Genomic DNA, 23,605 nt, shown 5'->3' with positions numbered 1-23,605 from the left:
TTTTGTTTCTGAGAGCTTTACTAGCAGGAGGTTGGTGTAAGGATCCAGGTGAAGTAAAATGGTGGCTTGGACCATCTCCAAACTTGCAAGGACAGAGGGTCTGGAGACAAGTGGATGGAGTCAAGAACTATCTAGGAAATGAGATCAACAGACCTGTTTATGGATGACGGAGAAGAGGAGTCAATCAAGGATAAGTCTGAGCTTTCTGGCTTGAGCCCCTGAAGGGATGGAGGTATAGACAATAATGGTTTCCTATTGTCACTGTATCAAATTACCACAAATTTAGTGGCTTAAGACAACATAAATGTATTATCTTACAGTTGGGGGTCAGAGGTCCTGAAACCAGGGTGTCAATAGGACTGCATTTCTCCTGGAGGCTCTAGGGGAGAATCCATCTCCTTGCCTTTTCCAGCTTTAGGGGGCTGCCTGCATTCCTTGGGCTTCCTGGTGGCTCAGACGGTAAAGAATCTGCCTGCAATGTGGGAGACCTGGATTCCATCCCTGGGTCAGGAAGATTTCCTGGAGAAGGGAATGGCTACCCACTCCAGTATTCGTGTCTGCAGAATTCCATGGACTGAGGAGCCTGGTGGGCTACAGTCCATAGGGTGGCAAAGAGTCAGATAGGACTGAGCGGCTAACACTTTCACTGCATTCCTTCTTCATGGTCAGTAAAACCCGGCGCCGTCAAATAAATATATATATGTGTATATTTTAAAGCCCACACATCCTCAGATCATGCGCACACTCACTCTCTGCTGAGGTCATTCCATTGCCTTCGCTCTCTGTCAAATCCCTCTTTGCCTCCTTATAAGGATACTTGTGATTGCATTGTGAGCCCTCTGGATCATCAGGATAACACCCCCCCCCAATCTCAAGATCATTTAATCACAGTTTCAAAGATTCCTTTGGACATGGAAGGCAACTCTCACAGAGCCCAAGGATCAAGACCTACCGTATCCCCTTGAGTCGAGGAGCTCAGTTAAGGGCACCAGCCTTCTGGCAGTAGAGGGGGATCTTAGTGGGGGGAGTTGAGTGCCTTGTCCTTGTTGGAAGGCCTCATGGGATTTGAGCAGGCCCCAGGTCTCTGCTTGCTTTAACTTCGGCTAAGTCCTAGACCCCTTCTAGCCCAAGGGAAGAATGACTGCTGGCTGAGTCCAATTCACTTGGGGTTTTTTTGGCCCCACCACATGGCATGCAGGGTCTTTAGTGACCTGACCAGGGAGTGAACCAGTGCCCCCCTGTAGTGGAAGGCTGGAGTCTTAATCACTGGACCTCCAGGGAAGTCCCCCAGGTTACTTCCTGATTCACAAGTTGGTGGAGGTTAGCGGATAAAAGTGTGGCCCCTGGAGCCAGCCTGCCTGGGTTCATGTCTGAGCTTTGCTGCCTGTCAGCTGTGTGACTTCGGGAAAATTGCTTACCTTCTCTGTGCATTTCCTTATTGCTGTTATGGACTGGCTTGTGTATTCTCAAAACTCATGGACTGAAACCATAATCCCCGGAACCTCAGAATGTGACTGTATTTGGAGATAGAGCCTTTAAAGGTTTTAAAGAGGCGTGTAGGTTAAATGAGGCCATTGGCTGGGTCCTAATCCAATCCAACTGATATCCACTAAGAACAGGAAATTTGGAACTTCCCTGGTGGTCCAGTGGTTAAGACTCCACTGCAGGGGGTGAGGGTTTGATTTCTGGTCAGAGAAGTTCTGCATGCAGCGAAGTGACTGCATGCAGCCAAAAAGAAAAAGGAGAGGAAATTTGGACAAATAGAAACCCTAGGCATGTGCAGAGGAGAGACTGTGACAATAAGTTGAGAAGCTGGCAGTTTGCAAGCCAGGGAGAGAATTTCTCTAGAATTGTGAGAAACATTTCTCATGTCTAAGCAACCCAGTTGGTGGAATTTTGCTATGGCAGCCGTAGCAAACTAATATGTCTACTAAGTTAGGATAAAACCATTATCCATCTCCTGGGGCTGTTATACATATGTCAGGTGCTAAGCCTACAGATAAGGCTGTCATTCACTGTGTTCAGTCCTCTATGTCCTTCAGGCTCTCCCAGGAGGCACCTGGGTTGCAAGAGAGAACCTTCCAGGTGCATGGGAAGCAGATGCTATAGATGTTATTAAGGCCAGCCCAGGGAAGTTACGACGCACTTCCATCTCACACTACTGGTCAAAGCAAATCTCAAGGCCAGAGTCAGATTCTAACTGGTGAACCCTAGGAAAGTGTTCATTGAAGATTTTCTGTGGAACGTGGTTGCCAAAACCGATAAAGATCCTGACATCATATTCACATTCTAGCTCAGGGCTTTTTGATTGAAAGTCGGACTACAGGGGGCGCTCCTGCCATCTCATGGAAACAGGCCGGTTTCCAGTAGTAGCAGTAGTGAAAGTGAGTGAAAGTTGCTCAGTCGTGTCTGACTCTTTGTGACCCCATGGACTATACAGTCCATGGAATTCTCCAGGCTAGAATACTGGAGTGGGTAGCCTTTTCCTTCTCCAGGGGATCTTCCCAACCCAGGGATCGAACCCAGGTCTCCTGCATTGCAGGCAGACTCTTTACCAGCTGAGCCTCCAGGGAAGCCCAGTAGTAGTAGTGTTAGTACAATACTAATACCAGTAACTCAATGACAGGTCTTGTTTGAATTTCAGCAGTTTTCCTGTCTGTCAATGTCCTCTTTGTTCCAGAAGCCAATCCAGGATCCAACACTGCATTTCCTTCTGAGTGTCCCCCGATCAGTAACAGCTCCCTATCTTACGTGACCCTGGCCCTTTTAAACAATATCGATCAAATCAGTTATTTTCTAGAACATCCCTCAGTTTGGGCTTGTCTGATGTTTCCCCCATGATTATATTAACCCTATGTACTTTTGTCAGGAATACTCCAGAAGTGATATTTTGCAGCTCAGTGCCTTATCCTGGGGCTTCCCTGGAGGCTCAGCAGTAAAGAATCCACCTGCAATGCAGGAGCTGCAGGGACTCGGGTTCGATCCCTGGGCAGGAATATCCACTGGAGTAGGAGATGGCAACCCACTCCAGTATTCTTGCCTGAAGAATCCCATGGACAGACGAGCCTGGTGGGCTACAGTCTATAACGGTGGCAAAGAGTCAGACATGACTGAAGAGACTTAGCACACACACCTTATATTAAGGGTGAGTGATATTGATACAGGTGATATTAACCTTCATTACTTGATTAACGTGGTGTCTGCTGGGTTTCTTCATTGTGAGATTACTGTTTGTCCTGCTATAATTGACAGATATCTTGGGGGAGATACTTTGAGATTATGCATATATCCTATTTCTTCTCAAACTTTTGCCCAGTATTAGCATCCATCAGTAGATCCTGCCTGCAACAACTTTCATCAGGCGGTCTTTTAAGTCTTTTTAAGATCCGTGATCTTGGGAAGTGCAGTCTACCTCTTGGCACAGTCTGCTTCAGGAACCAGTTTATTGGCTCTGGAAATCGTCTGGGGGCGGTCATCATCTGTAGGGATGGGCTTCTGAGAATCCTAGGAGAGCTGACCTGGATCTGGTTTGGCGTGTTTCCGGTGAATTCAGCAGGACCTCTTTTATTCTGACGGTAGTGCAGGTGATCAGCAGTGCTCAAGAGATCCTTTCCAGCCAGGTGATAGTATGCATTTTCTTCTAAAACCTTGACATACACTGGATCTCCTGGTTGGAAGGGATGACAAGGCTCAGTGGCCAGTGGCGGCCTGCTGACCACACTCTCCAAGTACACAGGCAGACCTGTTTTATTGCCCTTCGACCTACTGCACTTCACAGATGCTGCACTTTTACAAATTTGTGGCAAGATTTGTGGCAACTCTAGGTTGAGCAAGTTTGTTGGCTCCATTTTTCCAACAGCATTTGCTTGCTTCCTGTCTCTGGGTCACATTTCGGCAATTCTTGCAATATTTCAAACTTTTTCATTAATACTGTATTTGCATGGGCCACAACTAGAGAGCCCATGCGCCACAACTTCTGAAGCCTGCAGGCTCTAGAGCCTGTGTTCCGCAACTAGAGAGAAGCTCTAAGACCTAGTACAGCAACTAGATAATAAATAAAATAAATACATTTTAAAATACTATATTTGCCATGATCCGTGTTCACTGATCTTTTAAAAATATCAAATTGAGCGAATGATTTATTTTTTATTTATGTTTTTAATATTTGTTCACTTATTTGGCTGCACTGGGTCTTAGTTGCCGCAAGTGGGGTCTTTCTGCTTTTTTTTTTTTTTTTACTTGCCGCTTGTAGGGTCTTTAGTTCTAGCACGAGATCTAGTTCCTGACCAGGGATTGAACCCAGGCCCTATGCATTGGGAGTGCAGAGTTTTAGCCACTGGACCATCAGGGAAGTCCCCCTCAGTGATCTTTGACGTGACTATTGTCATTGTTTTGGGGGGTGCCACAAACAGCACCCGTATATAAGACAGTGAGCTTAACTGATAAATGTTGCATGTGTTCCGACTGCTCTGCCAACCAGACTGTCCTCCGTCTCTCTCCCTCTCCTTGGGCCTCCCTGTTCCCTAAGACACAGCAATATTGAAATTAGGCCAATTACAACCGTGTTGAGGTCTCTAAGTGTTCAAACGAAAGGAAGAGTCACACATCTCTCACTTAAAATCAAAAGCTAGAAGGGGAGTTCCTGGCAGCCCAGTGGTTTAGAATTCACCTTCCAATGCAGCAGGTACAGTTTGATCCCTGGTGAGCTAAGATCCAATGTGCCTCTCGGCCAAAAAAACCAAAACATAAAATAGAAGGAATATTGTAACAAACTCAGTAAAAACTAAAAAATGGTCCACTTCAAAATATCTTTAAAAAAAGACTTTACTGGAGGAAGTAACTATAGATGAGGGGAAATAGCTAGAGAACTAGAATTAGACGTGGAGCCTGAAGATGGGACTGAATTACTGCAACCTCATGGAAAAACTCTAATGAGTGAGGAGGTGTTTCTTATGGATGAGCAAAGAACGTGGTTTTTTGAGCTGGCCTCTATTCCTGGTGAAGATGCTGTGAAGACTGTTGAAATGACGACAGAGGATTTAGAATATGTCATAAACGTAGTTGATAAAGCAGTGGTGGGCTTTGAGAGGATTGACTCCAATTTTGAAAGAAGTTCTGTGGGTAAATGCTGTCAGACAGCACTGCAGGCTACAGAGAAATCGTCTGTGAAAGGAAGAGTCAATAGATGCATCAGACTGCATTGTTGTCTTATTTTAAGAAATTACCACTTCCTCCCCTTCAGCACCCACCACCCTGATCAGTCAGTGCCCATCAACACTGAGGCAGGCCCTCCAGCAACGGAAAGATGACAATTCACTGAAGCCTCAGACGATGATCAGCATTTTAAAAAATTGTTTTTGTTGTTCAGTCAATCAGTCATGTCTGACTCTTTGCAACCCCATAAACGGCAGCACACCAGGCTTCCCTGTCCTTCACTATCTCCCAGAGTTTGTTCAAAGTCAAGTCCATTGAGTCAGTGATGCCATCCAACCATCTGTCACTCTGTCACTCCCTTCTCTTTTTACCTTCAATCTTTCCCAGCATCAGGGTCTTTTCCAGTGAGTCGGTTCTTCCCATCAGTTGGCCAAAGTACTGGAGTTTCAGCTTCAGCATCAATCGTTCTAATGAATATTCAGGGTTCATTTCCTTTAGAAATTATATAAATATATTTCAAGTGGGATTGTCAGTGTTCATTGAGGCATGCGAGATCTTTAGTTGCAGCATGTGGAATCTAGTTCGCCCATCTAGAACTTGGGCCCCCTGCATTGAAAGCTTGGAGCCTTAGCCACTGGACCACCAGGGAAGTCCCTCTGCTGTAAATTTTGTGTATCTGATAATTATGGTGGATCAGATGGTAAAGAATCTGCCTGCAATGTAGGAGACTCTGGTTCAGTCCCTGGGTTGGGAAAATCCCCAGAGAAGGGAAAGGCAACCCACTCCCGTATTCTTGCTTGGAGAATTCCATGGACAGAGGAACCTGGCGGGCTATCATCATGGGGTCACAAAGAGTCAGACACAACTGAGGGAGTAAAACTTAGGCTCAATCAAGCTATGTACGCATGTATTAATATTTACACTGTTCTTTGGCCCCATTCCACAGAGGAATGCCAAATTGAGGGATAATCTCCATTATTCATTTCTTTTCCTCCGTCAGAGCATCAGCATGTCTGGCTGGATAACCTCCAACGCCTCCAGTAAACACGTAAACAGCAGGAACAGCCTGAAGCCAGAGGGCAATGTATGGAGCCCATGTGAGAAGGTGCAAGGGTCAGCGTGGACCTTGGAGGATTTCCTGAGATAAGCTGTTCTCTGGGGAGCCGCTGAGATTCCCAAACAGCACATCAGGAAATACTTTGGTTAGAGGTTTTATAGATGCTGGGGCAGAACCCATTGTCCTTTAGAGGCTTCGCTGCCGCCCATCTGCACGCAGGTCCCCTCTGATGGGAGATAAGGTCAGCCAGAAGGTCGCATGAAGGGGGCCAGTCAGTTATAGCTCAATAAAAAAAAAGAAAGTGGGGGCCCGCATAAGACCCTTTAGCCTGATGCATAGTCTACCAGTGAATCATTTGCTTGGTACCTTTTTCTTTTTTTTTAATTTGAGGTGTAATTGACATATAACATTATTTTAGTTTCAATGCAGATCATAATGACTCATCATTTGTGTATATATGAAATGATCACAGTAAGTCTAGTTAACATCCGTCACCATCCTCAGTTACAATTTGTTTTTCTTGTGATGAGGGCTTGTAAGATCCACTCTTAGCCATTTTCAAATATTCAATGCAGTGTTATGAGCTACAGTCACTGTTCTGCACGTTACATCCTTGGGACACACTGTTTGGTACCCTTTTGTATCCATTTGTCCTTTTCAGCTTGTGGTATATTTGCCTTACTAGCTGATAATATCCATTAGGGATAAAGGCAGATTTAGACTACTGGGTGGAGAAGGGGCCGGGGTGGGGGCAGGGGGCTATATGTTTAACAACCTTGTGGGCTCTGTCCTTCCCTGGAGATGGGGTGTCTGTCTCCACAGTGTGTGTTCCATGGTGAACAGCAGCAATTTTAGCAGGGAGGTCTGTTAGCCTCTGGGATTCCCAGGTGGCGCTGGTGGTAAAGAACTTGACTGCCAGTGCAGGAAACATAAGAGCCTCGGGTTGGATCCCTGGGTTGGGAAGATCCCCTGGAGGAGGGCATGGCAACCCACTCCAGTATTCTTGCCGGGAGTATCCCATGGACAGAGGAGCCAGGTGGGCTACAGTCCATAGGGACACAGTAGGACACGACTGAAGCGACTTAGCACGCACTCAGCTAGCCCCTATCAGGGCAGCAGTGATATCCCCTGTGGCAAATCGGAGTACCAGCAGGGGTCAGGAATCCACAGGGTTTCCAAGTGCATCGGCAGCGCAGCAGACACCAAAAGCATGAATGGACTTGGCATATGTATGTACTGCTAGTTTGCAAGCTCCAGGAAGAGCTATGAGCTGGGCCACTGGGGCTGAATTGTAGTGGGCAGAGCATAAGCCTCCAGCATTTGACCTGGGGAAACTCAGGCATGACCCCGTGATTAGGTTTCCCCAGGAATTCCGTCTACAGGAGCCATCTCGAAACAGAAGATAGTCTGTTGTCTGAGGTGGAGAGGGTGCCTAAGAAGTGTTTTTGTGGCTTTGAGACCATTTCTCTAGTTGTAGGGCGATTGGGTGGGCTTCCCTGGTACTCAGCTGGTAAAGAATCCGCCTGTAGTTCGGGAGACCTGGGTTTAGTCCCTGAGTTGGGAAGATCCCCTAGAGGAGGGCATGGCAACCCACTCTAGTATTCCTGCCTGGAGAATCCCCATGGACAGAGGAGCCTGGCGGGCTACAGCCCATGAGGTCGCAAAGAGTCGGACACGACTAAGCGACTAAGCATAGGACAGGGCAAGCAGGCAGACGGGGTGGGGCTCTCTGTCACCAGGAAGCGACCGTAGTCAGATGGGTTTTAAGTGTTACAGTGGTGCAAGATGATGGCAGGGTGGGTGCCTGCAGAGAGAGGCACCTTTGGAACAGCATGGGGAGCAGAGGGGACTGGGGAGCCCCAGGTGAGGGTGGTGGCTCAGAGGGGGGCTTGTGTTTGATGCCACAGGGTCTAACTGACCTGAGAAATACGCTATAGGGCGTATCTGAGAGGCCAAAAGTTGTCATAAAACATCGTCTTCATGGCAGTGGAGGTGAAAAGGTTTGTCAAAATGAGGTCAGCTGAGAGCTGGGGGTGTGGACAGTGCTCATTTTAAAGTTTCAGGGGACTGATGTTCATTGCAGCATTATTCACAACAGTCAAGACATGAAAGCAACCTAAAATATCCACTAACAGATGAATGGATAAAGAAGATGTGGTGTATATATATGCATTACTCAGTCATAAAAAAAGAATGAAATAATGTCATTTGCAGCAACATGGATGGACCTAGAGACGATCATACTAAGTGGAATAAGTCAGAAAGAGAAAGATAGATTATCGAATGATATCAATTATATGTGAAATCTAAAAAAATGAAATGGGGGGTTGGAGGGAGGGGAGGTGAAAGTCGTTCAGCCATGTCCGACTCTTTGTGACCCCAAGGACTATACAGTCCATGGAATTCTCCAGGCCAGAATATTGGAGTGGGTAGCTGTTCCCTTGGGATCGAACCCAGGTCTCCCTCATTGCAGGCAGATTGTTTACCAGCCACAAGGGAAGCCCAGGATTACTGGAGTGGGTATAGAGGGGATATATGTATACTAATAGCTGATCTACATTGTCATGTGACAGAAACCAGCAGAACACTATGAAGCAATATTCTCCAACTAAAAAGAAATTTTAAAAAATAAATAAAATTTTAAAAGAATGCAGATGAACTTATACACAAAACAGAAATAGACCCAGAGACATAGAAAACAAACTTGATTACCAAAGGGAAAGGGGGAGGGATAAACTAGAAATTTTAAATTAATATTAGCACACCGCTGTATATAAAATAGCCGACAAAGACCTAGGGGATTTTGTAATAACCTGTAAGGGAAACGAATCTGAAAAAGAATAGACATATACATGTATGTATAACTGAATCATGGTGTTGTACACCTGAAATTAACACAACATTGTAAATCAACTATGCTTCAATTTAAATAAAACAGTTTCAGAGGAGGTTCATGCCTCCAAGAGCCAGGACATGGGCTCCAAATAGCATCTGAGAGGAGGGCAAATAAAGCTTGAGGAAAGGCAGCAAAAATAAAGGCATCTGCCGGCGTCAGCTTCTCCCCCAGGTTTGCACGTCTGCTTTTTTTGCTCCGAGTAGAGGGATGGACAGAAGTGATTTAAGGCATTTGGGAGTGAGTTTTTGAGTTCCCTGCAATAGCTCCTATCTTGAGTAGGTGGCAGTGGTTAGCAGCCACTGAAGCTTAGACCTGGAAGCATTCTGGTCTTGTCTAGTTTGTGCCCTGGACTTCCCAGGTGCACTGGTGAAGTGCAGTGGTAAAGAATCCAACTGCCAATGCAGGAGGTACAAGAGACCCGAGCTTGATCCTTGGGTCAGGAAGAGCCCCTGGAGGAGGGGGCCTAAAAGAATGAGAGGGTCTGTTTCATCACTCTGCTTATCAGGTTACAGAGTAAGAATCCATGCAAGTATTGAGCAAGGGGGGAGTCTGGGGTAAAGTCTACAAAGTGAAGTCAGCTTTAAAGACTTGGGAAAATAATCTCGCACCCTCCCTGAGATGTGTGAGTCCACATTAATTGTTGCCCTCCAAACATAATTGCAGAGAGAAATGGGGTGTCAGGAATCAACGGTGGGGAAAGAAAGCTGAGCAAAGGTCCATCACCGTAAATCAGGCTGCGTCAGCAGGAGTCGATGTGAGGGTTAGGGGACTCTGAGGTGGAGAGAGTGACAAGCGTTTATGGCTCTGCCCCCTTTGGACATATCACCAGGTTTGATTCAGAAGGGAATCAGGGAGTAGAAGTTGCCCAGCGACTCTTGAGAGCCTGAATGGAGTCAGAAGTGGTGGGTAGACATAAGTCCTCTGAGCCGAGGGTAGGCAGTCATACCTGTGTCGCTTTAGAAGTCCATGGAAGACTTCCCCGGTGGTCCGGTGGATAAGAATCCGCCTGCCCAGTGCAAGAGATACGGGTTCAGTCCCTGGTCCAGGGAGACTCTGTGTGTGGCGGAACGACCAAGCAAGGCACCACAGCTGCTGAGCCCACGTGCTGCGACTGCTGAAGCCCGCGGGCCTGGAACCCGGGCTCCGCAACCAGAGGCCATGCTCCGAAACTAGGGAGCAGCCCCCACTCTGCAGGTAGGGAAAGGCCCGAGTGCCACGGTGAAGACCCGGTGCAACCAAACAATAATAATAATAAACAAGTAAGTAAATTAAAAAATAAATAAATCCAGGGAGGCTTCCCTGATGGTCCAGTAGTTAAGAATCCACCTTTCAATGCAGGGGACCTGGATTTGATCCACATGCAACTAAGCCCGCGCGCCACAACTAGGGAGCTGGTGCTGCAACTGCTGAGTCTGTGCCCTCTAGAGCCCGAGCTCTGTGACAAGAGAAGCCCAAATGCCAAAATTAAAAAAAAATTTTTAATTGAGAAATGGAATTTAAGGCTCTGGCTCTTGCCCTCTGCGATGGCCCCCACTCTGTCTGTGAGTGTGTTTCTGAATAAATCCACTTCTTCCTATCCAAAAAAAAAATGGAATTTAAGAAATCCAATTCCTGATCCTTTGTCTTAAGTTCAATGGTGGGTGCCAGGGTGTGACTCAGGATAGGACTGACCTTGTCCTTGAAGGGGAATTGCCCCCGAAGGGGGAGAACATGACCCTCTGAGGGCTCAGGGTTCTAGGATGATTGCTTTTTAAGCTTTCCTTTATTTGACGTACAGGACCACTGTTTTCCCAATGTCCCAGCTTTTTACAGAATGTACAATTGTCTTGGGACAAAGGCAGGGACCGTTGGTTTTAACTGCTTTTTCCTCCTGCTTTCCTGAAGGCTGTTGTAAAAGAACTGAGAAGCAGTTTCTGTAATAACACTGAGAGCCTGTCCATCCTGGCCAATTGCGCTATTTTGGATTTGCTCAGACAGTAAAGAATCTGCCCATCCCTAGGTAGGGAAGGTCCCCTGGAGGAGGGCATGGCAACCCACTCCAGTATTCTTGCCTGGAGAATCCCATGGACAGATGAGCCTGGCATGCTACAGTCCATAGGGTCGCAAAGAGGCGGACACAATTGAGTACACACACGTGTGCTAACACACACACATGTTAGGGAGATTTCCAACTAAAGCAGACGTGTTCTGGGGCATCTGCGTTTGATGCATTGTGTCTTTGAAAAGTCTGTGTAACACCTTCCACAGAGATTTGGGGACGCTCTTCTTTCTGAGCACACAGTTCGACCCGGGACCAGTTTACCTTTGGAGGAAAGCCCTTTAGCATCACTCCGATCAGACCTGGAACATCAGGCTCCACTCAGGTCACTTCCTGGCCATTTGCTGGAGCATCTGGGAAGGGTTCTGGTCACCAGTTTCTCCGGTGTGGGGAGTTTTCTGCAGGAGCTATTGGCATATAGCTTTAGTATCATCAGAGGGCCTTCCCTGGTAGCTCCGTCGGTAAAGAATCTGCCTGCAGCACAGAAGACCCAGGTTCAATTCCTGGGTTGGGAAGATCCCCTGGAGAAGGAAATGGCAAACCACTCCAGTGTTCTTGCCTGAAAAGTGCCACGGACAGAGGGGCCTGATGGGCGATCGTCCACCAAATTGCAAGAGTCGGACATGACTGAACGACTAAACCACCACCGTAGTATCATCGTCGGTGGAAAGAACACATCTTACAAGCTGCCCCCTATAAGCAGGGTTATGGATGGCCACTAACGTTTCTAGCTCCTCTCTGCATTTGGCAGGATCTTCTGGAAGTGGAAGTTTAAAAGATCTGCTGGTGTTCAGGGAACATGGACTCTTTCCAGTGGAATCCAGGTTATTTCTTTCTTTCTTTCTTTCTTTCTTTCTTTTTTTTTTTTGGCTGAGACAAGTCTTAGTTTCAGCATGTGAGATCTAGTTCCCTGACCAGGGATCGAACCCTCGCCCCTGCATTGGGAGCATGGAGTCTTTGCCACTGGACCACCAGGGACATCCCCGTCCAGGATACGTTTATTTATTTATTAGCTCTGGTTTACCCCAAGCATAATCTGAGATTTTCTCTGTTTATTTATTTATGGCTGCACTGAGCCTTCTTTGCTGCCTGAAGGCTTTTCTTTAGTTACAGGGAGTGGGAGCTACTCTTCACTGTGGTGCTTGGGCTTCCCGTTGCAGAGGCTTCTCTAGTTTCAGAGCACAGGTTCTAGGCACCCAGGCTCAGGAGTTGTGGTGCACAGTCTTAGTTGCTCTATGGCACGTGGGATCTTCCCAGACCAGGGATCGAACCAATGTCTCCTGTATTTGCAGGGGGATTCTTAACCACTGGACCACCAGGGGTCTTCCTGGGGACTTCCTGGAGAAGTCTGAGTCCAGGAAACGTCTGACCAGCCCTTTGCCTGGGAAAGCCTGACGCTGATGGATTTTGATTACAGAGCCCTGGGAAGTACTCCTGATTACCAGAGATGGCAAGACCAGTACCGAAGCCTCCACCAAGTTTTCCTTCTCAATATCAGCGTTTACGTAAATACAGTCCAGAGATCAGGCCCAGGTGCTCTTTGGATTCTTTCAGGGAAAGGGAAGTTAATCCTGGCAGCTATGTTGTGTGAGGGATTTTCTGGGGAAGCTGGGGGTAATTTTAGAAATTAAAGGCATTTGCTGGGGATGTAAGGCTGGATTTGGGGGAGATGGATTTGAAGCAGGGACCCAGAGATCCACAAGACCTTCTGGAGGGTCAGGGACAGGCAGTTGGGTATGAAGAGGCATGTGGAGGAGTGGAAAGGGGGAATTTATGGGGACTGTAGGTTTTTGTTCTAAGTCTGACTTCTGGTTTTTTTAATCTTGTTGAAGGAGCCCCTAAGGCTAGCCAGGATGCTCTTTTGCTTCCTTCTATCAGTTTGATCTTGGTTCCAACAGGGCATTTATTTAGGATGAGAAGTCTCTAAAATCTTTTAAAAACATAAATGTTTTTCCAAATCAAAGCATCCCTTATCTCACCATTGATGGGTAGAATTTTCAAAGGTGTTGTTTAGTCACTCAGTTGTATCTGACTCTTTGCAACCCCCTGGACTGCAGCCCGCCAGGCTCCTCTGTCCATGGAATTCTCCAGACAAGAATACTGGAGTAGGTTGCCATGCCCTCCTCCAGGGGATCTTCCCGACCCAGGGATGGAACCCACGTCCCCTGTATTGGCAGGCGGATTCTTTATCACTGCACCACCTGGGAAGCCCAAAACCCAGAAAGAGACAATAATCACAAAAGTCACTAGACTCCAAGAGTTAGTTCACACAAATGTTTTCTCCAGCTAATGTAAATTTAGAAGGGAGAAATACAGTAGAGACTTGGACTGCTGGGCTTGATCAGACCACATGCAGGGGTCCAGGAAACAGAAAAGAAGTCTTACGTTTTGCTGCCTTTGTCAGGTCCCAGGATCTCTCAGTTGCAGCCTCCAGGCAGAAGGTTCTAGCCAAGGCAGTCTCTCCACACTTCCAATGCAGGAGGTAAGGGTTCGATCCCCAGTCAGGGAACTAAGATTCCACATGCCATGTGGTGTGGCCAAAAATAAATAAATAAATGGTTAAATATAGAATTACTATATGATCTGGCAACTCCACTTCTAGGAATATACCCAAAAGAATCGAAAGCAGGGACTCAAACAGGGACTCAGACAGATACTTGCCCACGAATGTTCATGGTAGCATTAGTCACAATAGCCAAGGAGGTGGAAGCAGCCCAGATGAATGAATAAACAGAATGTGGTATGTACATACAATGAAATAGTATTCAGCCTGGAAAAGGATCAGAATATTGATACATCCTGCAGCATGCACAAACACGTAAACATTATACTCAGTGAAATAAAACAGACACCAAAGGACAAATAGGTATAATTTCTCTTATATAATGCATCTGAAATATGCAAATTAATCAAGACAGAAAGTAGAATAAAAGTTACATAGACATTCAGTTCAGTTCAGGCTCTCAGTCATGTCCAGCTCTTTGCGACCCCATGGACTGCAGCACACCAGACCTCCCTGTCCATCACCAACTCCCGGAGTTTACTCAAACTCATGTCCATTAAGTCAGTGATGCCATCCAGCCATCTCATCCTCCTGCCTTCAGTCCTTCCCAGCATCAGGGTCTTTTCAAATGAGTCAGTTCTTCACATCAGGTGGGCAAAGTATTGGAGTTTTAGCTTCAGCATCAGTCCTTCCAATGAATATTCAGGACTGATTTCCTTTAGGGTGGACTGTTTGGATCTCCTTGCTGTCCAAGGGACTCTCAAGAGTCTTCTCCAACACCACAGTTCAAAAGCATCAGTTCTTCGGTGCTGAGCTTTATAGTACAACTCTCACATCCATACATGACTACTAGAAAAACCATAGCTTTGACTAGACAGATTTTGTTGGCAAAGTAATGTCTCTACTTTTCAATATGCTGTCTATGCTGGTCATAACTTTTCTTCCAAGAAGCAAGCATCTTTTAATTTGATGGCTGCAGTCACCATTTGCAGTGATTTTGGAGCCAAAAAATAAATAAATAAAATCTATCACTGTTTCCATTATTTCCCCATCTATTTGCCATAAAGTGATGGGACCAGATGCCATGATCTTAGTTTTCTGAATGCTGAGTTTTAAGCCAAGTTTTTCACTCTTCTCTTTCACTTTCATCAACAGGCTCTTTAGTTCTTCTTTGCTTTCTGCCATAAGGGTGGTGTCATCTGCATCTCTGAGCTTATTGATATTTCTATCAGCAATCTTGATTCCAGCTTGTGCTTCATCCAGTCCGGCAGTTCTATAATGTGCTCCGTATACAAGTTAAATAAGCAGGGTGACAATATACAGCCTTGATGTACTCCTTTCCCGATTTGGAACCAGTCTGTTGTTGCATGTCTAGTTCTAACTGTTGCTTCCTGACTTGTATACAGATTTCTCAAGAGGCAGGTCAGGTGGTCTGATATTCCCATCTCTTTAAGAATTTTCCACAGCTTGTCTGATCACAGAGTCAAAGGCTTTGGCGTAGTTAATAAAGCAGTAGATGTTTTTCTGGAACTTTCTTGCTTGTTTGATGATCCAATGGATGTTGGCAATTTGATCTCTGGTTCCTCTGCCTTTTCTAAAGCCAGCTTGAACATCTGGACATTCACGGTTCACGTACTGTTGAAGCCTGGCTTTGAGAATTTTGAGCATTACTTTACTAGTGTGTGCGATGAGTGCAATTGTGTGGTAGTTTGAGCATTCTTTGGGATTGCCTTTCTTTGGGACTGAAATGAAAACTGACCTTTTCCAGTCTTGTGGCCACTGCTGAGTTTTCCAAATGTGCTGGCATATTGAGTGCAGCACTTTCACAGAATCATCTTTCAGGATTTGAAATAGCTCAACTGGAATTCCATGACCATAGACGTGGGTTAGGGAATGACTGTTTACTGGGCACAGAGTTTCTATTTGGGATGTTAAGTAAAATTCAGGTAAGTAAATTAAAAAATTAATTTGGCTTACTCAACAGTTCATGAATCAAACTACATTCCATCCACCAGCAGAAAGGTGCTCCGTGGAGCTGTAAAAAGAAAAGTTTGTTTGTTTAATATTTATTTGTTTGCTCAGCTTAGCCAGATCTTAGTTATAACAGCAGGATCCTTTAGCTGTGGCACACAAACTCTTAGTTGTGGCATGTGGGCTCTAGTTCCCAGACCAAGGATCAAACCTGGGCCCCCTATATTGGGAGCACAGAGTCTTAGCCACTGGACCACCAGGGAACCCCAAAAGAAAAGTCTTTTATAGGTGGAAAGAGGGTGGGGAACAAAGTTATTAGAAAAAACAAAACAAAACATTTTTTTCAGACAAAGTAACCCTCCTAATGGGAATGGAAGGATCTGGTGGGCTATGAGCTCACTGGTACTGACCGGGTAATTCTAGGTTGACTGGTCAAAGGTCACATTCCTGGAGATTGAGACTACAATTGGGTTAGATATTGTCTTGTTTTCCTGGCATGGGGTTGAGCACAAGTGACTCCATTTTGAGCCTGCTATCTTCTTTTTAAGGGGGCTTCCCAAATGGCTCAACGGCAAAGAATCTGCCTTCAGTGCCGGAGACTTGTGTTTGATCCCTGGGTTGGGAAGATTCCCTGGAAGAGGAAATGGCAACCCACTCCAGTATTCCTGCCTAAAAAGTTCCATCGAAAAGAGTACGACTTGACTAATCCACTGAGCATGCATGTCTTCTTTTTAACCATCCCTTAATTTTGATTAGATTCTCAGCCTGTGAGATATGATTAAACTTTAAGGCATTAGTGCCACTCGAATTTACTGCTCTGTAGTTCTCTGAGCTCTTATTGATCCTCGGTGCCGAATTCCCAAGTCCTGATGTTTTTGCTTAATCTGTGATACTCGCAGCCACAACTTCAGATTCACATCTTTTAAGCTGGACATTTTCTTTGTTTCTTTTCTGATATCCCAGGGAGAACACTTGTTTGGTGATTATCGGCTATGAACATGCAATTAAAGCTTTTGAGAGTATGAGAGAGTACAGTGTACCAGGGAGATGACTGTGGTTTTTATAAGCAGGATATTTCTTAGTGTTCAGAGTGCACTTTGGAGATGTGATCCTCAAGACCCAAACCAATCAAATCAAATAAGTCAAAGAAAAACTCCACTAAAAGAATGATCTTTATATATATGTATAAAGATGATTATATTATATTATATTATATATTATATAATTTTATTTATTTACTTATTGTCTGTACTGGATCTTTGTTGCTACTCAGGCTTTTCTCTACCTGCAGCAAGTAGGGGCTACACTCTAGTTGCAATGCACGGGCTTCTCTTGTTGCTAAGCATGGGCTCTAGGGTGCATGGGCTTCAATAGTTGGGGTTCCCCACCTCTGAAGTGTAGGGTTGATAGTTTTGGCACATGGACTCAGTTGCTCTGAAGCATGTGGGATCTTCCCAGACCACGGATCAAACCTGTGTCTCGTGCATTAGTGGCAGATTCTTTACCACTGAGCCACCTGGGAAGCCCAGAGAGTCATCTTCTTAAGCCAGGTGGCCTCCTCAATGATCTTACGTACCTGAGTTTCAGCTTCCCCAAAAGTGTTAACCCAGGTACAACAGGTGGTGTTGACCACAGACACCACCTCACTCATCTAAAAGATAATCAAGGACTGTCCTGTTACCAGGAACAACTTTGACCAGGGTCTAAGGACCTTTGTTGGGCAGCTGTGGTCTTAGCAATGGAGACTACAGTATCTTCAAAAGTTAAGATGTTTGAGGTCATATTCCCATTTACAGTTAATCCTAACTGGAAAAGTAGGGCCCTGCCAAAGGACGTGAACCTTGACTCATGAATGCCTCCTGGTAGTTCCTTTCTAACTATACAATGTAGGTCAAGGGGATTCAACCAATGAAACGTCTTCATTCCTTTGTCCACAAAGTTAGGGGCACAGTTAGATAATCTAAGAGGCATTACCCAGCTGTACACCAGTCATCTAGGCATTCACACACCCTACGAGAATGATAACCATTACAGACAAAGACAAAACTTGTTGCAGGACAGACCATTCCCCTTATGGGGGTACTATAAATAGATCCATTCAAAGGCATGGCTGTGTTTACCCATTCAAGCCAGAGGTCAGTTAGGTTTTTAGTGCATATGGGAAGAAAATCTCCTAGCCTGAAACAGAGTCATTTTAAATCCCTTGCAAAGATGGGAGCTGCTGGTGAGAATGTTTAGTGAGCGGGAGCAGATCTGATCTAGACAATCATGAGTAGGTGGCGGGTGCAAGTGTACAAAGATTTACATGGGGTGTGTGTGTGTGTGTGTGTGTATTAAGTCACTTCAGTCGTGTCCCTATGTGGCCCTATGGACTGTAGCCCACCAGATTCCTCTGTCCTTGGGATTCTCCAGGCAGGAATACTGGAATGGCTTGCAATGTCCTCCTGCGGGTTACATAGGTATTCTTGTGTAATTGGGTAAGCGCAGGCATAACAAGAGAAAGGAAAAAACAAGGCACTGGATATTCTGGCCATAACAGCTGAGACTTCTAAGGGGAGTCAGTCATGGTTTGCAGTGACATTGCAGATAGAAGAGAAGTGGGTCACAGGAAGGATCAGCGGGGATCTCTCACCTCATGGACAGGTGAGTTTTTGATGACAAATTCAGCAGTCTGAAAGGTTGCTCCACTTAGCAATGGCCTGGGAGATATGATGAGGGCATTATCTCGCTAGGCCAATGCCAGAGTAAAGAGAAGAAAGGGTTTCACATTTAGCTAAAATATGAACTGGTCTTTTTTTTAGCAGCTCTTGGGTTTTCTCCAGTTGCAGTGCACAGGCTTGGTGGCCTCATGGCATGTGGGATCTTAGTTCCCTGACCAGGGATAGAACCCAAGTTCCCTGCATTGGAAGGTGGAGTTTTTTTTAAACCTAATAACAAGCTTTTAGTTTTTCTTTTTTTAATTTCTTTTTGGCTGAACTGGGTCTTTGTTGCTGCACACAGACATTCTCTAGATGCAACATGCTAAGTCACTTCAGCCATGTCCTACTCTTTGTGGTGCTATGGACTATAGCCCACCAGGCTCCTCTGTCCATGGGATTCTCCAAGCAAGAATACTGGAGTGGGTTCCCAGGCTGTCTTCCAGGGGATCTTCCCGACCCAGGGATCAAACCCAGGTCTCCTGTGGCTCCTGCATTGGCAGGCCGATTCTTTACCACTAGCGCTACCAGGGAAGCCTTGTTGCAGCAAGCAGGGGCTACGCTATGTTTGCAGTGTGCAAGCTTCTCATGGCACTGGCTTCTCTTTTTGTGGAGCACAGGTTCTAGGGTGCACGGGCTTCAGTACTTGGGGCACACCAGCTTAGTTGCCCTAAGACATGTGGCATCTACCTGGACCAAAGATCGAACCAGTGAACCCTGTGTTGGCAAGTGGATTCTTTACCCCTGTACCACCAGGGATACCTCCCTGGCACAGGTATATTTTAACAAGGTTGCTTGCTGCCAAAAGACATCTCTACTGCAAAAAAAAAAAAAACAAAAAAACTGAGCTCTGAATTCAGTGGCACCATGGTGAGGGATATCCAGGGGACAGTCCCTAAAACAAAGGGACCAGTCAGCTGCTCAGACTTGTCCACAGACTCTCAGTGTCAGCAAGGGGCCAATGAATCACCAGCAAAGTCCGTCTGGACCTTTATCTCCGGTATGGCTCACCGAATTTGTTACTGAACCAGGTTCATTTGCCCACGGTGAAGCAAGCCAAGGGGCGAGACACTAAGGTTTGCAACAGAAGAAGTTTATTCACAAAGCAGCCAAACGAGGTCTCAAATCCACAAATCCTGCTCCCCCATAGGTGAGGAACTTGGAATATCTGTGGGTGAAAAAGTGGGGGTGGTCATAAGCGTGGGGAAAGGAGATTGGAGGTAGGGGAAAAGGTGAAGTAACTGGCATTCTGCACAGATGTCTCTGAATTATTAATACATGAGATGCTAATTATTATACATAATTCTTCATGAGATGCATGTTAAAAAATGGAGGTGCTTTAGCGCAATCTGAGGGGCTTCCCCAATGGCCCAGCGGTAAAGAATCTGCCTGCAATGCGGGAGATGCAGGAGAGGAGGGTTTGATCCTTGGGTTGGGAAGATCCCCTGGAGGAGGAAATGGCAACACAATCCAGTATTCTTGTCTAGAGAATCCCATGGAGAGAGAAGCCTGAAGGGGTACAGAGCAAAGAGTCGAACACGGCTGAGCACACGCCGCGCACTCCGAGACTGGAGTTTTTGCCCCTCTGATGTCAAAAGGGCATCTGTTGGACACTTGTGCAGGCCCAGTTTTAGGGCCCGTGGTCCCAATCAGTCTCAGCCGACTCGGACAGGACAAGAACTGACTCCAAGTTCCTGAAAAACAGCTTAAGCCCCCATTACTATGTGACCCATAGGTCAGTAGTGTTATCTATAGGGGTGGTTAAGGCATGAAAAAAAAAGGCAAGCTTGGTCAGTGAGGCAAGTTACAAGTGGAGATTTGTTTATTTTTTTAAACAAGGTGTTTCCTTAGTTGCTGTTCTGTAAGACCAGCTCAAGAATTTGTTAGTCACCAATTTCTGTTAACCCCATGGAGCACAGTTTTAGTTATAGCCTTATGGTTGGGGTAGGCACTAGCCACTGAATCCACTTGTGTGCTGTAAAAGGCAATGAAGGCATGAAAGTGTTAGTTGCTCAGTTGTGCCTGATTCTTCGTGATGCCATTGACTGTAGCCCACCAGGCTTCTCAATTCATAGAATTCTCCAGACAAGAATACTGGAGTGGGTTGCCATTTCCTCCTCCAGGGAAATCATGCCGACCCCATGGTTCAAGCCCCGCGTCTCTTGCATCTCCTACATTGGCAGGCGGGTTCTTTACCACTGGCGCCACCTAGGAAGCCCTTAGTAAATCTATAGAGGGGAAAATTACCATCTGCAGTAGCCAGCCAGGATTAGAAATCCACCAAGCTGTTGCCTAGTTGTGCGTCAAGGAAATTCTTGGGTTACCTTAATCTGTTTGGGAGACAATTGGATTCCTTCAGCACTTCGATTATGACCTAGGTAATAAACAGTGTCTAGAGACAGTTGTTATGTTGCATTAGAGACTTCATGTCTCTTTTCAACTAACCATTGCAGCAAATAAATAGAATCGTTTCTGGACGCCTCTTGGGGAACTGAGCACTGCAAGAATTCATCTATATATTGTAAGAGGGTCGATTTCCTGGGGAAGTGGAGGGTGCTCAGACCTTGGTGGAGCACTTGGGAGAAATAAGAAGGGGTTTCCGTGGCCCCTCGGCACATGAATGTCCAAGTATATTGTTGATTGTTTCAAGTAAAGGCAAATCGATGTTGGCTGTTGGGGTCCACAGGGATGCTGGGGGGGCGGGGAGGGGGAAAGCCAAGCAAAGAGCTACAGCAGTGAACCACTTTGAGCCTGGTGGAATTAGTGACAAAAGAATGTTTGTGTTTGAAACAACTGGGAAGCGGGGAATAACTGTCTTATAAACAGCTTCCCAACCATTAGATTTTTTTTTCCCCCTGTGCTGGGTCCTCACTGCTGTGCGCAGACTCTGGCAATGGTGAGCTGGGGCCACTCTCTAGTTGTGGTGTGGTAGCTTCTCTTGCTGGAGAAGGAAATGGCAACCCACTCCAGTGTTCTTGCCTGGAGAATCCCAGGGATGGCGGAGCCTGGTGGGCTGCCGTCTATGGGGTTGCACAGTCGGACACAACTGAAGCAACTTAGCAGCAGCAGCTTCTCTTGGTGCAGCTCACAGGCTCTAGAGAGGGGGGCTCAGCAGGTGTGGCCCACGGGCTTAGCTGCCCCATGACACGTGGGATCTTCCCAGATCAGGAATCAAATCTGTGTCTCCCACACTGGCAGGCAGATTCTTAACCACTGGACCACCAGGGAAGTCCTCATTAGGTTTTCTAGTCAGCCAGATCAGTGTTATAGGGGCTTGTACAGGAAATGATTAACCCTGGTGATTAGATTGTCTATTGTTGGTGTGAGGCCTTGTATGGATTCAGGCTTTAATGAATATTGAGGCAGTTTAGAAAGAGGTCTAACCACATATGTCAGAAATTTTACTGGCTCTGCAATTTTTGCTTTCCCAAAGTCAGGATTAGAAATAGTACATAGATTCAGTATTCTTGCCTGGGAAATTCCTATGGAACAGAGGAGCCTGGCGGACTACAGTCTATGGTGTCACAAGACTGGGACACAACTTAGCGACTAAACAACAACAAAAATGGTTTAGTTATGAAGGCAAGTTACAGTAAACAGACCAATTCTCGTAAGTATTAAATGCTAATATAAAAGAGAACATCTCACTGTTTCATAAATATAGCTTAAAATTCAAAAAGAAAAAAGAAAAAGAGAGAGAGAAATAACCCATAGATTTGGGGGCACCTCTGTTAAATTAGAGAATTTTTGTTGTAATTCTTTCTTTTCTAGATCAAGGACAGATTGTAAAGGACATAAAAGATCAGGTTTAAGCCATTGCCTGCCAGCAAAAAGCCCTAACTTCATTAACCAGAGTAGTACTGGACAATAAGATTGCTTGTTATTGCAAGAACATGGATTCAGTCTCACAGAAAACATTTTCTCATGGATCCTATAGGAATAAGGTCAACATTGGAGGGATTGCTTAAATTCGGTAATAGTGTCTTGTGCTGCTAGGATTTATATTCCTTCTTGTCATAACTCTGTTCTTGTTCCATCCAGACCCATCAATTTTCGCAGTTTTTGACCTCTGAGGTCCCAGTTAGCAACAGCCCTCATGGATTCAAAACAAGACAAGCAAACACATGTACCTTAATATATCGGTGATAACCAAGAGATGTTACTGCATCCTGGCCCAGAAAAGGTCCTGTATACTCCATGACCAATTCCCAACATGGAACTGGGGACTAGGGAAAGGACTGAACCAGCAGACTCCAAAGAATGAGAATTGCAGGCTTCTTCCAGACAAGTGGGAAACTGCAGTGGTCACCGGCTGTTCCGGACATGGAACTAGTGATTCCAGACAAATGGGAAAACTAACTGGAAAGCTGACTAGGTCAGGAACGTGACGTAAATAGAACAGAACTCAGAACCAAGAAGAACTCACCCAGGGTCCTCGGAAATGGCCAGAAAGACAGTCAGTTCAAAGGGTTCACAGGGTGCCACACCTATATTTCCTGCTGTCTCCAAAGCCATCAGAAATCTCCTTTGTCCTGCTGCCGCCACCAAATCTGTTAAATAACACAAAGTCCCAACTCGGTAAATTTAAAGATCAAATTGGCTTTATTCAATGATTCATGCATCAGGCTACATCCCATCTAGCCGGAGAAAGGATCTCCATTCAGCTGTAGAAAAGGGAAGCTGTTAAAGGCAGAAAGGGAGCTGAAAAAAGGATCTTTTCAGCAAAGAAATTCATTGTTTGAGTCAAGGCTATCCTCCTAAGGGGATGGAAGGGCTTATTGGGTGGATTACCTCACTAGCATTGCTGATTCATTGGACATGAACCTGGGCCAACTCCGGGAGATAGTGAGGGACAGAGAAGCCTGGCGTGCTGTAGTCCACAGGGTTGCGGAGAATCGGACTCAATTTGGCAACCAAACAGCAGCAAACCTCACTAGTACCAATCAGGCGATCCTAGGTTGAATGGCTAAAGGTTACATTCTGGTGGGGTTGAAACTACTATTAAGTTAGTTATTAAATCTTGTTTTGTTGACCTGAGGTTTAGCACAACTGACTCCATTTGGGACCTGTTTTCTTTTTATCAGAGGTGATGAAATAGCTCTAGGGTGTGGTGACAGTTGCACAATCCTGTGAGTGAACCTAATGTCGCTGAATTATATCTAAACTTTAAAAGGGTTAAAATGGTAAACTTTATGTTATGTGTGTTTATTTTACCACAGCAATCATGTCCAACTCTTTGAAACCCATGGACTGTAGACTGCTCGGCTCCTCTGTCCATGGGATTCTCCAG

The 23,605-nt window shown here is 45.7% G+C and overlaps 1 long non-coding RNA gene across 9 annotated transcripts; it reads right to left on the bottom strand.

Annotated features, from left to right (window-relative positions):
- Positions 1-2,301: 2,301 nt before the first annotated feature.
- On the bottom strand, positions 2,302-23,311 carry LOC110139984 (uncharacterized). Of its 9 annotated transcripts, XR_011482071.1 has the most exons (9): positions 23,107-23,311; positions 22,742-22,865; positions 22,446-22,644; positions 15,626-15,683; positions 13,531-13,654; positions 11,410-11,619; positions 10,054-10,113; positions 5,526-5,646; positions 2,302-5,163 (listed from the first exon to the last, which is right to left on the bottom strand). It is a non-coding gene; the product is annotated as an uncharacterized lncRNA (long non-coding RNA). The 9 variants fall into 9 exon arrangements; XR_011482074.1 differs by lacking the exon at positions 15,626-15,683 and having other exon boundaries at positions 23,107-23,309; XR_011482069.1 differs by lacking the exon at positions 22,446-22,644 and having other exon boundaries at positions 23,107-23,305.
- Positions 23,312-23,605: the final 294 nt, after the last annotated feature.

The sequence above is a fragment of the Odocoileus virginianus genome, chromosome 20, assembly GCF_023699985.2.
Source record: "Odocoileus virginianus isolate 20LAN1187 ecotype Illinois chromosome 20, Ovbor_1.2, whole genome shotgun sequence".
NCBI lineage: Eukaryota > Metazoa > Chordata > Mammalia > Artiodactyla > Cervidae > Odocoileus > Odocoileus virginianus.
The sequence above is the reverse complement of the archived record's forward strand: the minus strand, read 5'-3'. Positions and strand labels throughout refer to the sequence as shown.